Source organism: Heterodontus francisci, chromosome 3, assembly GCF_036365525.1.
Source record: "Heterodontus francisci isolate sHetFra1 chromosome 3, sHetFra1.hap1, whole genome shotgun sequence".
Lineage (NCBI taxonomy): Eukaryota > Metazoa > Chordata > Chondrichthyes > Heterodontiformes > Heterodontidae > Heterodontus > Heterodontus francisci.
The window spans coordinates 165,122,395-165,134,894 of NC_090373.1; the positions used below are offsets into that span (position 1 = coordinate 165,122,395).

General features: G+C 50.8%; 6 non-coding genes and 8 pseudogenes across 6 annotated transcripts in view; all 14 read left to right on the forward strand.

Annotated features, from left to right (window-relative positions):
- The window catches only part of LOC137367590 (5S ribosomal RNA), a 119-nt gene extending 100 nt beyond the window's left edge, over positions 1–19 (forward strand). Inside the window, exon 1 of the ribosomal RNA XR_010974079.1 lies at positions 1–19. This exon is cut by the window's left edge and continues 100 nt beyond it. This is a non-coding gene — a ribosomal RNA (5S ribosomal RNA).
- A 997-nt stretch (positions 20–1,016) lies between these two features.
- Positions 1,017–1,135, forward strand: LOC137368079 (5S ribosomal RNA; annotated as a pseudogene).
- A 633-nt stretch (positions 1,136–1,768) lies between these two features.
- On the forward strand, positions 1,769–1,887 carry LOC137368057 (5S ribosomal RNA; annotated as a pseudogene).
- Positions 1,888–2,520: 633 nt separating this feature from the next.
- LOC137368058 (5S ribosomal RNA) lies at positions 2,521–2,639 on the forward strand (annotated as a pseudogene).
- A 997-nt stretch (positions 2,640–3,636) lies between these two features.
- LOC137368091 (5S ribosomal RNA) lies at positions 3,637–3,755 on the forward strand (annotated as a pseudogene).
- Positions 3,756–4,388: 633 nt separating this feature from the next.
- LOC137367591 (5S ribosomal RNA) lies at positions 4,389–4,507 on the forward strand. Its single transcript, XR_010974080.1, has one exon. It is a non-coding gene; the product is annotated as a 5S ribosomal RNA (ribosomal RNA).
- Positions 4,508–5,504: 997 nt separating this feature from the next.
- Positions 5,505–5,623, forward strand: LOC137368081 (5S ribosomal RNA; annotated as a pseudogene).
- Positions 5,624–6,620: 997 nt separating this feature from the next.
- On the forward strand, positions 6,621–6,739 carry LOC137367250 (5S ribosomal RNA). Its single transcript, XR_010973750.1, has one exon. It is a non-coding gene; the product is annotated as a 5S ribosomal RNA (ribosomal RNA).
- A 633-nt stretch (positions 6,740–7,372) lies between these two features.
- LOC137368056 (5S ribosomal RNA) lies at positions 7,373–7,491 on the forward strand (annotated as a pseudogene).
- Positions 7,492–8,124: 633 nt separating this feature from the next.
- On the forward strand, positions 8,125–8,243 carry LOC137368059 (5S ribosomal RNA; annotated as a pseudogene).
- A 997-nt stretch (positions 8,244–9,240) lies between these two features.
- Positions 9,241–9,359, forward strand: LOC137367252 (5S ribosomal RNA). The gene has a single exon (XR_010973752.1). It is a non-coding gene; the product is annotated as a 5S ribosomal RNA (ribosomal RNA).
- Positions 9,360–9,992: 633 nt separating this feature from the next.
- On the forward strand, positions 9,993–10,111 carry LOC137368060 (5S ribosomal RNA; annotated as a pseudogene).
- A 997-nt stretch (positions 10,112–11,108) lies between these two features.
- On the forward strand, positions 11,109–11,227 carry LOC137367708 (5S ribosomal RNA). The gene has a single exon (XR_010974191.1). It is a non-coding gene; the product is annotated as a 5S ribosomal RNA (ribosomal RNA).
- A 997-nt stretch (positions 11,228–12,224) lies between these two features.
- On the forward strand, positions 12,225–12,343 carry LOC137367753 (5S ribosomal RNA). Its single transcript, XR_010974234.1, has one exon. It is a non-coding gene; the product is annotated as a 5S ribosomal RNA (ribosomal RNA).
- The last annotated feature ends 157 nt before the right edge of the window (positions 12,344–12,500 follow it).

Consider the following 12,500-nt stretch of genomic DNA (forward strand, 5'->3'; position numbering starts at 1 on the left):
ATACCAGGTGCTGTAAGCTTTTGCTGCCAGCAGAGGCTGCTCACATCACAGCCCTTGGCATGTACTTAGCCACAGAAGCAATGGGCAAGCTTTTTGCCCTTAGTCTGTGCGCTGATGGCGGTGTGCCCTCTCCTTTCCTGGTCTCATTGGCTTGAAGCAAGTTGAGAGGGAGAAAATAGGGAGACCAGTAGCCCCTTGAGCTTCTGGAAGCAATTGCGCAGTTCAATCGGTGGTTGGCTGCTGGTTGCCTTGTCTGCGGTTAGCCGCCTTGAACTGGTATTTGTCTTTGTATCCCGTGTGGCGCGGAGGGAAGGGTTGCTAAGTTGAAGGCGCTGTATGAAAGCAAGTTGTTGGTGTGCTGCTGGTGGCTGTGTTGAAAGAGAATGAGAAAAGTGAGGGTTTTGAATGTGAAGCTGCCGCTTGTGCAGGGTTTGCTGGCAGCAGCGTGGAAGGGATGAATGTTGAATTGATTTGATTAGATTAGATTGGAGATACAGCACTGAAACAGGCCCTTCAGCCCACCGAGTCTGTGCCGACCATCAACCACCCATTTATACTAATCCTACACTAATCCCATATTCCTACCAAACATCGCCACCTGTCCATATATTTCCCTACCACCTACCTATACTAGTGACAATTTATAATGGCCAATTTACCTATCAACCTGCAAGTCTTTTGGCTTGTGGGAGGAAACCGGAGCACCCGGAGAAAACCCACGCAGACACAGGGAGAACTTGCAAACTCCACACAGGCAGTACCCAGAATCGAACCCGAGTCCCTGGAGCTGTGAGGCTGCAGTGCTAACCACTGCGCCACTGTGCCGCCCAATTGTTGGAGAGTGCAGGCTGGAGGCTGGTGAAGCGTGAATAGGGCTTGTAGTTTTCAGATGTGGCAGGCGGGGAAGGAAGAGAGCAAGGTGGGCAAGATTTGGAAGAAAAAAATGGAGAGACTGGCAAAAAGAAGAAGTGACGGCACCGCATGGCTTGAAGTAAAGAAAAAGGCAGGTAGTTGCTTCCTAAGGCCATACTAGTCTGAAAATGCCTGATGTCGTCTGATCTCAGAAGCTTAGCAGACTCAGGCCTGGTTACTACTTGGATGGGAGACTGCCTAGGAATACCAGGTGCTGTAAGCTTTTGCTGCCAGCAGAGGCTGCTCACATCACAGCCCTTGGCATGTACTTAGCCACAGAAACAATGGGCAAGCTTTTTGCCCTTAGTCTGTGCGCTGATGGCGGTGTGCCCTCTCCTTTCCTGGTCTCATTGGCTTGAAGCAAGTTGAGAGGGAGAAAATAGGGAGACCAGTAGCCCCTTGAGCCTCTGGAAGCAATTGCGCAGTTCAATCGGTGGTTGGCTGCTGGTTGCCTTGGCTGCGGTTAGCCGCCTTGAACTGGTATTTGTCTTTGTATCCCGTATGGCGCGGAGGGAAGGGTTGCTAAGTTGAATGCGCTGTATGAAAGCAAGTTGTTGGTGTGCTGCTGGTGGCTGTGTTGAAAGAGAATGAGAAAAGTGAGGGTTTTGAATGTGAAGCTGCCGCTTGTGCAGGGTTTGCTGGCAGCAGCGTGGAGATGGATGAATGTTGAATTGTTGGAGAGTGCAGGCTGGAGGCTGGTGAAGCGTGAATAGGGCTTGTAGTTTTCAGATGTGGCAGGCGGGGAAGGAAGAGAGCAAGGTGGGCAAGATTTGGAAGAAAAAAATAGAGAGACTGGCAAAAAGAAGAAGTGACGGCACCGCATGGCTTGAAGTAAAGAAAAAGGCAGGTAGTTGTTTCCTACGGCCATACTAGTCTGAAAATGCCTGATGTCGTCTGATCTCAGAAGCTTAGCAGACTCAGGCCTGGTTACTACTTGGATGGGAGACTGCCTAGGAATACCAGGTGCTGTAAGCTTTTGCTGCCAGCAGAGGCTGCTCACATCACAGCCCTTGGCATGTACTTAGCCACAGAAACAATGGGCAAGCTTTTTGCCCTTAGTCTGTGCGCTGATGGCGGTGTGCCCTCTCCTTTCCTGGTCTCATTGGCTTGAAGCAAGTTGAGAGGGAGAAAATAGGGAGACCAGTAGCCCCTTGAGCTTCTGGAAGCAATTGCGCAGTTCAATCGGTGGTTGGCTGCTGGTTGCCTTGGCTGCGGTTAGCCGCCTTGAACTGGTATTTGTCTTTGTATCCCGTATGGCGCGGAGGGAAGGGTTGCTAAGTTGAAGGCGCTGTATGAAAGCAAGTTGTTGGTGTGCTGCTGGTGGCTGTGTTGAAAGAGAATGAGAAAAGTGAGGGTTTTGAATGTGAAGCTGCCGCTTGTGCAGGGTTTGCTGGCAGCAGCATGGAGATGGATGAATGTTGAATTGTTGGAGAGTGCAGGCTGGAGGCTGGTGAAGCGTGAATAGGGCTTGTAGTTTTCAGATGTGGCAGGCGGGGAAGGAAGAGAGCAAGGTGGGCAAGATTTGGAAGAAAAAAATAGAGAGACTGGCAAAAAGAAGAAGTGACGGCACCGCATGGCTTGAAGTAAAGAAAAAGGCAGGCAGTTGCTTCCTACGGCCATACTAGTCTGAAAATGCCTGATGTCGTCTGATCTCAGAAGCTTAGCAGACTCAGGCCTGGTTACTACTTGGATGGGAGACTGCCTAGGAATACCAGGTGCTGTAAGCTTTTGCTGCCAGCAGAGGCTGCTCACATCACAGCCCTTGGCATGTACTTAGCCACAGAAACAATGGGCAAGCTTTTTGCCCTTAGTCTGTGCGCTGATGGCGGTGTGCCCTCTCCTTTCCTGGTCTCATTGGCTTGAAGCAAGTTGAGAGGGAGAAAATAGGGAGACCAGTAGCCCCTTGAGCTTCTGGAAGCAATTGCGCAGTTCAATCGGTGGTTGGCTGCTGGTTGCCTTGGCTGCGGTTAGCCGCCTTGAACTGGTATTTGTCTTTGTATCCCGTATGGCGCGGAGGGAAGGGTTGCTAAGTTGAAGGCGCTGTATGAAAGCAAGTTGTTGGTGTGCTGCTGGTGGCTGTGTTGAAAGAGAATGAGAAAAGTGAGGGTTTTGGATGTGAAGCTGCCGCTTGTGCAGGGTTTGCTGGCAGCAGCGTGGAAGGGATGAATGTTGAATTGATTTGATTAGATTAGATTGGAGATACAGCACTGAAACAGGCCCTTCGGCCCACCGAGTCTGTGCCGACCATCAACCACCCATTTATACTAATCCTACACTAATCCCATATTCCTACCAAACATCGCCACCTGTCCCTATATTTCCCTACCACCTACCTATACTAGTGACAATTTATAATGGCCAATTTACCTATCAACCTGCAAGTCTTTTGGCTTGTGGGAGGAAACCGGAGCACCCGGAGAAAACCCACGCAGACACAGGGAGAACTTGCAAACTCCACACAGGCAGTACCCACAATCGAACCCGGGTCCCTGGAGCTGTGCGGTTGCAGTGCTAACCACTGCGCCACTGTGCCGCCCAATTGTTGGAGAGTGCAGGCAGGAGGCTGGTGAAGCGTGAATAGGGCTTGTAGTTTTCAGATGTGGCAGGCGGGGAAGGAAGAGAGCAAGGTGGGCAAGATTTGGAAGAAAAAAATAGAGAGACTGGCAAAAAGAAGAAGTGACGGCACCGCATTGCTTGAAGTAAAGAAAAAGGCAGGCAGTTGCTGCCTAAGGCTGTACAAGTCTGAAAATGCCTGATCTAGTCTGATCTCAGAAGCGAAGCTGACTCAGCCCTGGTTAGTACTTGGATGGGAGACTGCTTGGGAAAGCCAGGTGCTGTAGCCTTTTGCTGCCAGCAGAGGCTGCTCACATCACAGCCATTGGCATGCACTCAGCCACAGAAGCAATGGGCAAGCTCTTTGCCCTTGGTCAGTGCGATGATGGCGGTGTGCGTTCTCCTTTCCTGGTCTCATTGGCTTGAAGCAAGTTGAGAGAGAGAAGATAGGGAGACCAGTAGCCCCTTGAGCTTCTGGAAGCAATTGCGCAGTTCAATCGGTGGTTGGCTGCTGGTTGCCTTGGCTGCGGTTAGCCGCCTTGAACTGGTATTTGTCTTTGTATCCCGTATGGCGCGGAGGGAAGGGTTGCTAAGTTGAAGGCGCTGTATGAAAGCAAGTTGTTGGTGTGCTGCTGGTGGCTGTGTTGAAAGAGAATGAGAAAAGTGAGGGTTTTGAATGTGAAGCTGCCGCTTGTGCAGGGTTTGCTGGCAGCAGCATGGAGATGGATGAATGTTGAATTGTTGGAGAGTGCAGGCTGGAGGCTGGTGAAGCGTGAATAGGGCTTGTAGTTTTCAGATGTGGCAGGCGGGGAAGGAAGAGAGCAAGGTGGGCAAGATTTGGAAGAAAAAAATAGAGAGACTGGCAAAAAGAAGAAGTGACGGCACCGCATGGCTTGAAGTAAAGAAAAAGGCAGGTAGTTGTTGCCTACGGCCATACTAGTCTGAAAATGCCTGGTCTCATCTGATTTCAGAAGCTAAGCAGACTCAGGCCTGGTTAGTACTTGGATGGGAGACTGCCTGGGAATACCAGGTGCTGTAAGCTTTTGCTGCCAGCAGAGGCTGCTCACATCACAGCCCTTGGCATGTACTTAGCCACAGAAGCAATGGGCAAGCTTTTTGCCCTTAGTCTGTGCGCTGATGGCGGTGTGCCCTCTCCTTTCCTGGTCTCATTGGCTTGAAGCAAGTTGAGAGGGAGAAAATAGGGAGACCAGTAGCCCCTTGAGCTTCTGGAAGCAATTGCGCAGTTCAATCGGTGGTTGGCTGCTGGTTGCCTTGTCTGCGGTTAGCCGCCTTGAACTGGTATTTGTCTTTGTATCCCGTGTGGCGCGGAGGGAAGGGTTGCTAAGTTGAAGGCGCTGTATGAAAGCAAGTTGTTGGTGTGCTGCTGGTGGCTGTGTTGAAAGAGAATGAGAAAAGTGAGGGTTTTGAATGTGAAGCTGCCGCTTGTGCAGGGTTTGCTGGCAGCAGCGTGGAAGGGATGAATGTTGAATTGATTTGATTAGATTAGATTGGAGATACAGCACTGAAACAGGCCCTTCAGCCCACCGAGTCTGTGCCGACCATCAACCACCCATTTATACTAATCCTACACTAATCCCATATTCCTACCAAACATCGCCACCTGTCCATATATTTCCCTACCACCTACCTATACTAGTGACAATTTATAATGGCCAATTTACCTATCAACCTGCAAGTCTTTTGGCTTGTGGGAGGAAACCGGAGCACCCGGAGAAAACCCACGCAGACACAGGGAGAACTTGCAAACTCCACACAGGCAGTACCCAGAATTGAACCCGAGTCCCTGGAGCTGTGAGGCTGCAGTGCTAACCACTGCGCCACTGTGCTGCCCAATTGTTGGAGAGTGCAGGCTGGAGGCTGGTGAAGCGTGAATAGGGCTTGTAGTTTTCAGATGTGGCAGGCGGGGAAGGAAGAGAGCAAGGTGGGCAAGATTTGGAAGAAAAAAATAGAGAGACTGGCAAAAAGAAGAAGTGACGGCACCGCATGGCTTGAAGTAAAGAAAAAGGCAGGCAGTTGTTTCCTACGGCCATACTAGTCTGAAAATGCCTGATGTCGTCTGATCTCAGAAGCTTAGCAGATTCAGGCCTGGTTACTACTTGGATGGGAGACTGCCTAGGAATACCAGGTGATGTAAGCTTTTGCTGCCAGCAGAGGCTGCTCACATCACAGCCCTTGGCATGTACTTAGCCACAGAAACAATGGGCAAGCTTTTTGCCCTTAGTCTGTGCGCTGATGGCGGTGTGCCCTCTCCTTTCCTGGTCTCATTGGCTTGAAGCAAGTTGAGAGGGAGAAAATAGGGAGACCAGTAGCCCCTTGAGCTTCTGGAAGCAATTGCGCAGTTCAATCGGTGGTTGGCTGCTGGTTGCCTTGGCTGCGGTTAGCCGCCTTGAACTGGTATTTGTCTTTGTATCCCGTATGGCGCGGAGGGAAGGGTTGCTAAGTTGAAGGCGCTGTATGAAAGCAAGTTGTTGGTGTGCTGCTGGTGGCTGTGTTGAAAGAGAATGAGAAAAGTGAGGGTTTTGGATGTGAAGCTGCCGCTTGTGCAGGGTTTGCTGGCAGCAGCGTGGAAGGGATGAATGTTGAATTGATTTGATTAGATTAGATTGGAGATACAGCACTGAAACAGGCCCTTCGGCCCACCGAGTCTGTGCCGACCATCAACCACCCATTTATACTAATCCTACACGAATCCCATATTCCTACCAAACATCCCCACCTGTCCCTATATTTCCCTACCACCTACCTATACTAGTGACAATTTATAATGGCCAATTTACCTATCAACCTGCAAGTCTTTTGGCTTGTGGGAGGAAACCGGAGCACCCGGAGAAAACCCACGCAGACACAGGGAGAACTTGCAAACTCCACACAGGCAGTACCCAGAATCGAACCCGAGTCCCTGGAGCTGTGAGGCTGCAGTGCTAACCACTGCGCCACTGTGCCGCCCAATTGTTGGAGAGTGCAGGCTGGAGGCTGGTGAAGCGTGAATAGGGCTTGTAGTTTTCAGATGTGGCAGGCGGGGAAGGAAGAGAGCAAGGTGGGCAAGATTTGGAAGAAAAAAATAGAGAGACTGGCAAAAAGAAGAAGTGACGGCACCGCATGGCTTGAAGTAAAGAAAAAGGCAGGTAGTTGCTGCCTGCGGCGATACTAGTCTGAAAATGCCTGATCTCGTCTGATCTCAGAAACTAAGCAGACTCAGGCCTGGTTAGTACTTGGATGGGAGACTGCCTGGGAATACCAGGTGCTGTAGGCTTTTGCTGCCAGCAGAGGCTGCTCACATCACAGCCCTTGGCATGTACTTAGCCACAGAAGCAATGGGCAAGCTTTTTGCCCTTAGTCTGTGCGCTGATGGCGGTGTGCCCTCTCCTTTCCTGGTCTCATTGGCTTGAAGCAAGTTGAGAGGGAGAAAATAGGGAGACCAGTAGCCCCTTGAGCTTCTGGAAGCAATTGCGCAGTTCAATCGGTGGTTGGCTGCTGGTTGCCTTGGCTGCGGTTAGCCGCCTTGAACTGGTATTTGTCTTTGTATCCCGTATGGCGCGGAGGGAAGGGTTGCTAAGTTGAATGCGCTGTATGAAAGCAAGTTGTTGGTGTGCTGCTGGTGGCTGTGTTGAAAGAGAATGAGAAAAGTGAGGGTTTTGAATGTGAAGCTGCCGCTTGTGCAGGGTTTGCTGGCAGCAGCGTGGAGATGGATGAATGTTGAATTGTTGGAGAGTGCAGGCTGGAGGCTGGTGAAGCGTGAATAGGGCTTGTAGTTTTCAGATGTGGCAGGCGGGGAAGGAAGAGAGCAAGGTGGGCAAGATTTGGAAGAAAAAAATAGAGAGACTGGCAAAAAGAAGAAGTGACGGCACCGCATGGCTTGAAGTAAAGAAAAAGGCAGGTAGTTGTTTCCTACGGCCATACTAGTCTGAAAATGCCTGATGTCGTCAGATCTCAGAAGCTTAGCAGACTCAGGCCTGGTTACTACTTGGATGGGAGACTGCCTAGGAATACCAGGTGCTGTAAGCTTTTGCTGCCAGCAGAGGCTGCTCACATCACAGCCCTTGGCATGTACTTAGCCACAGAAACAATGGGCAAGCTTTTTGCCCTTAGTCTGTGCGCTGATGGCGGTGTGCCCTCTCCTTTCCTGGTCTCATTGGCTTGAAGCAAGTTGAGAGGGAGAAAATAGGGAGACCAGTAGCCCCTTGAGCTTCTGGAAGCAATTGCGCAGTTCAATCGGTGGTTGGCTGCTGGTTGCCTTGGCTGCGGTTAGCCGCCTTGAACTGGTATTTGTCTTTGTATCCCGTATGGCGCGGAGGGAAGGGTTGCTAAGTTGAAGGCGCTGTATGAAAGCAAGTTGTTGGTGTGCTGCTGGTGGCTGTGTTGAAAGAGAATGAGAAAAGTGAGGGTTTTGAATGTGAAGCTGCCGCTTGTGCAGGGTTTGCTGGCAGCAGCATGGAGATGGATGAATGTTGAATTGTTGGAGAGTGCAGGCTGGAGGCTGGTGAAGCGTGAATAGGGCTTGTAGTTTTCAGATGTGGCAGGCGGGGAAGGAAGAGAGCAAGGTGGGCAAGATTTGGAAGAAAAAAATAGAGAGACTGGCAAAAAGAAGAAGTGACGGCACCGCATGGCTTGAAGTAAAGAAAAAGGCAGGCAGTTGTTTCCTACGGCCATACTAGTCTGAAAATGCCTGATGTCGTCTGATCTCAGAAGCTTAGCAGACTCAGGCCTGGTTACTACTTGGATGGGAGACTGCCTAGGAATACCAGGTGCTGTAAGCTTTTGCTGCCAGCAGAGGCTGCTCACATCACAGCCCTTGGCATGTACTTAGCCACAGAAACAATGGGCAAGCTTTTTGCCCTTAGTCTGTGCGCTGATGGCGGTGTGCCCTCTCCTTTCCTGGTCTCATTGGCTTGAAGCAAGTTGAGAGGGAGAAAATAGGGAGACCAGTAGCCCCTTGAGCTTCTGGAAGCAATTGCGCAGTTCAATCGGTGGTTGGCTGCTGGTTGCCTTGGCTGCGGTTAGCCGCCTTGAACTGGTATTTGTCTTTGTATCCCGTATGGCGCGGAGGGAAGGGTTGCTAAGTTGAAGGCGCTGTATGAAAGCAAGTTGTTGGTGTGCTGCTGGTGGCTGTGTTGAAAGAGAATGAGAAAAGTGTGGGTTTTGGATGTGAAGCTGCCGCTTGTGCAGGGTTTGCTGGCAGCAGCGTGGAAGGGATGAATGTTGAATTGATTTGATTAGATTAGATTGGAGATACAGCACTGAAACAGGCCCTTCGGCCCACCGAGTCTGTGCCGACCATCAACCACCCATTTATACTAATCCTACACGAATCCCATATTCCTACCAAACATCCCCACCTGTCCCTATATTTCCCTACCACCTACCTATACTAGTGACAATTTATAATGGCCAATTTACCTATCAACCTGCAAGTCTTTTGGCTTGTGGGAGGAAACCGGAGCACCCGGAGAAAACCCACGCAGACACAGGGAGAACTTGCAAACTCCACACAGGCAGTACCCACAATCGAACCCGAGTCCCTGGAGCTGTGAGGCTGCAGTGCTAACCACTGCGCCACTGTGCCGCCCAATTGTTGGAGAGTGCAGGCTGGAGGCTGGTGAAGCGTGAATAGGGCTTGTAGTTTTCAGATGTGGCAGGCGGGGAAGGAAGAGAGCAAGGTGGGCAAGATTTGGAAGAAAAAAATAGAGAGACTGGCAAAAAGAAGAAGTGACGGCACCGCATGGCTTGAAGTAAAGAAAAAGGCTGGTAGTTGCTGCCTGCGGCGATACTAGTCTGAAAATGCCTGATCTCGTCTGATCTCAGAAACTAAGCAGACTCAGGCCTGGTTAGTACTTGGATGGGAGACTGCCTGGGAATACCAGGTGCTGTAGGCTTTTGCTGCCAGCAGAGGCTGCTCACATCACAGCCCTTGGCATGTACTTAGCCACAGAAGCAATGGGCAAGCTTTTTGCCCTTAGTCTGTGCGCTGATGGCGGTGTGCCCTCTCCTTTCCTGGTCTCATTGGCTTGAAGCAAGTTGAGAGGGAGAAAATAGGGAGACCAGTAGCCCCTTGAGCTTCTGGAAGCAATTGCGCAGTTCAATCGGTGGTTGGCTGCTGGTTGCCTTGGCTGCGGTTAGCCGCCTTGAACTGGTATTTGTCTTTGTATCCCGTATGGCGCGGAGGGAAGGGTTGCTAAGTTGAATGCGCTGTATGAAAGCAAGTTGTTGGTGTGCTGCTGGTGGCTGTGTTGAAAGAGAATGAGAAAAGTGAGGGTTTTGAATGTGAAGCTGCCGCTTGTGCAGGGTTTGCTGGCAGCAGCGTGGAGATGGATGAATGTTGAATTGTTGGAGAGTGCAGGCTGGAGGCTGGTGAAGCGTGAATAGGGCTTGTAGTTTTCAGATGTGGCAGGCGGGGAAGGAAGAGAGCAAGGTGGGCAAGATTTGGAAGAAAAAAATAGAGAGACTGGCAAAAAGAAGAAGTGACGGCACCGCATGGCTTGAAGTAAAGAAAAAGGCAGGTATTTGTTTCCTACGGCCATACTAGTCTGAAAATGCCTGATGTCGTCTGATCTCAGAAGCTTAGCAGACTCAGGCCTGGTTACTACTTGGATGGGAGACTGCCTAGGAATACCAGGTGCTGTAAGCTTTTGCTGCCAGCAGAGGCTGCTCACATCACAGCCCTTGGCATGTACTTAGCCACAGAAACAATGGGCAAGCTTTTTGCCCTTAGTCTGTGCGCTGATGGCGGTGTGCCCTCTCCTTTCCTGGTCTCATTGGCTTGAAGCAAGTTGAGAGGGAGAAAATAGGGAGACCAGTAGCCCCTTGAGCTTCTGGAAGCAATTGCGCAGTTCAATCGGTGGTTGGCTGCTGGTTGCCTTGGCTGCGGTTAGCCGCCTTGAATTGGTATTTGTCTTTGTATCCCGTATGGCGCGGAGGGAAGGGTTGCTAAGTTGAAGGCGCTGTATGAAAGCAAGTTGTTGGTGTGCTGCTGGTGGCTGTGTTGAAAGAGAATGAGAAAAGTGAGGGTTTTGGATGTGAAGCTGCCGCTTGTGCAGGGTTTGCTGGCAGCAGCGTGGAAGGGATGAATGTTGAATTGATTTGATTAGATTAGATTGGAGATACAGCACTGAAACAGGCCCTTCGGCCCACCGAGTCTGTGCCGACCATCAACCACCCATTTATACTAATCCTACACTAATCCCATATTCCTACCAAACATCGCCACCTGTCCCTATATTTCCCGACCACCTACCTATACTAGTGACAATTTATAATGGCCAATTTACCTATCAACCTGCAAGTCTTTTGGCTTGTGGGAGGAAACCGGAGCACCCGGAGAAAACCCACGCAGACACAGGGAGAACTTGCAAACTCCACACAGGCAGTACCCACAATCGAACCCGGGTCCCTGGAGCTGTGAGGCTGCAGTGCTAACCACTGCGCCACTGTGCCGCCCAATTGTTGGAGAGTGCAGGCTGGAGGCTGGTGAAGCGTGAATAGGGCTTGTAGTTTTCAGATGTGGCAGGCGGGGAAGGAAGAGAGCAAGGTGGGCAAGATTTGGAAGAAAAAAACAGAGAGACTGGCAAAAAGAAGAAGTGACGGCACCGCATGGCTTGAAGTGAAGAAAAAGGCAGTCAGCTGCTGCCTACTGCCATACTAGTCTGAAAATGCCTGATCTCGTCTGATGTCAGAAATTAAGCAGGTTCAGGCCTGGTTAGTACTTGGATGGGAGACTGCCTGGGAATACCAGGTGCTGTAGGCTTTTGCTGCCAGCAGAGGCTGCTCACATCACAGCCCTTGGCATGCATTCAGCCACAGAAGCAATGGGCAAGCTTTTTGCCCTTAGTCAGTGCGCTGATGGCGGTGTGCCCTCTCCTTTCCTGGTCTCATTGGCTTGAAGCAAGTTGAGAGGGAGAAGATAGGGAGACCAGTAGCCCCTTGAGCTTCTGGAAGCAATTGCGCAGTTCAATCGGTGGTTGGCTGCTGGTTGCCTTGGCTGCGGTTAGCCGCCTTGAACTGGTATTTGTCTTTGTATCCCGTATGGCGCGGAGGGAAGGGTTTCTAAGTTGAAGGCGCTGTATGAAAGCAAGTTGTTGGTGTGCTGCTGGTGGCTGTGTTGAAAGAGAATGAGAAAAGAGAGGGTTTTGAATGTGAAGCTGCCGCTTGTGCAGGGTTTGCTGGCAGCAGCGTGGAAGGGATGAATGTTGAATTGATTTGATTAGATTAGATTAGAGATACAGCACTGAAACAGGCCCTTCAGCCCACCGAGTCTGTGCCGACCATCAACCACCCATTTATACTAATCCTACACTAATCCCATATTCCTACCAAACATCGCCACCTGTCCCTATATTTCCCTACCACCTACCTATACTAGTGACAATTTATAATGGCCAATTTACCTATCAACCTGCAAGTCTTTTGGCTTGTGGGAGGAAACCGGAGCACCCGGAGAAAACCCACGCAGACACAGGGAGAACTTGCAAACTCCACACAGGCAGTACCCACAATCGAACCCGGGTCCCTGGAGCTGTGCGGTTGCAGTGCTAACCACTGCGCCACTGTGCCGCCCAATTGTTGGAGAGTGCAGGCAGGAGGCTGGTGAAGCGTGAATAGGGCTTGTAGTTTTCAGATGTGGCAGGCAGGGAAGGAAGAGAGCAAGGTGGGCAAGATTTGGAAGAAAAAAACAGAGAGACTGGCAAAAAGAAGAAGTGACAGCACCGCATGGCTTGAAGTGAAGAAAAAGGCAGTCAGCTGCTGCCTACTGCCATACTAGTCTGAAAATGCCTGATCTCGTCTGATGTCAGAAACTAAGCAGGTTCAGGCCTGGTTAGTACTTGGATGGGAGACTGCCTGGGAATACCAGGTGCTGTAGGCTTTTGCTGCCAGCAGAGGCTGCTCACATCACAGCCCTTGGCATGCACTCAGCCACAGAAGCAATGGGCAAGCTTTTTGCCCTTAGTCTGTGCGCTGATGGCGGTGTGCCCTCTCCTTTCCTGGTCTCATTGGCTTGAAGCAAGTTGAGAGGGAGAAAA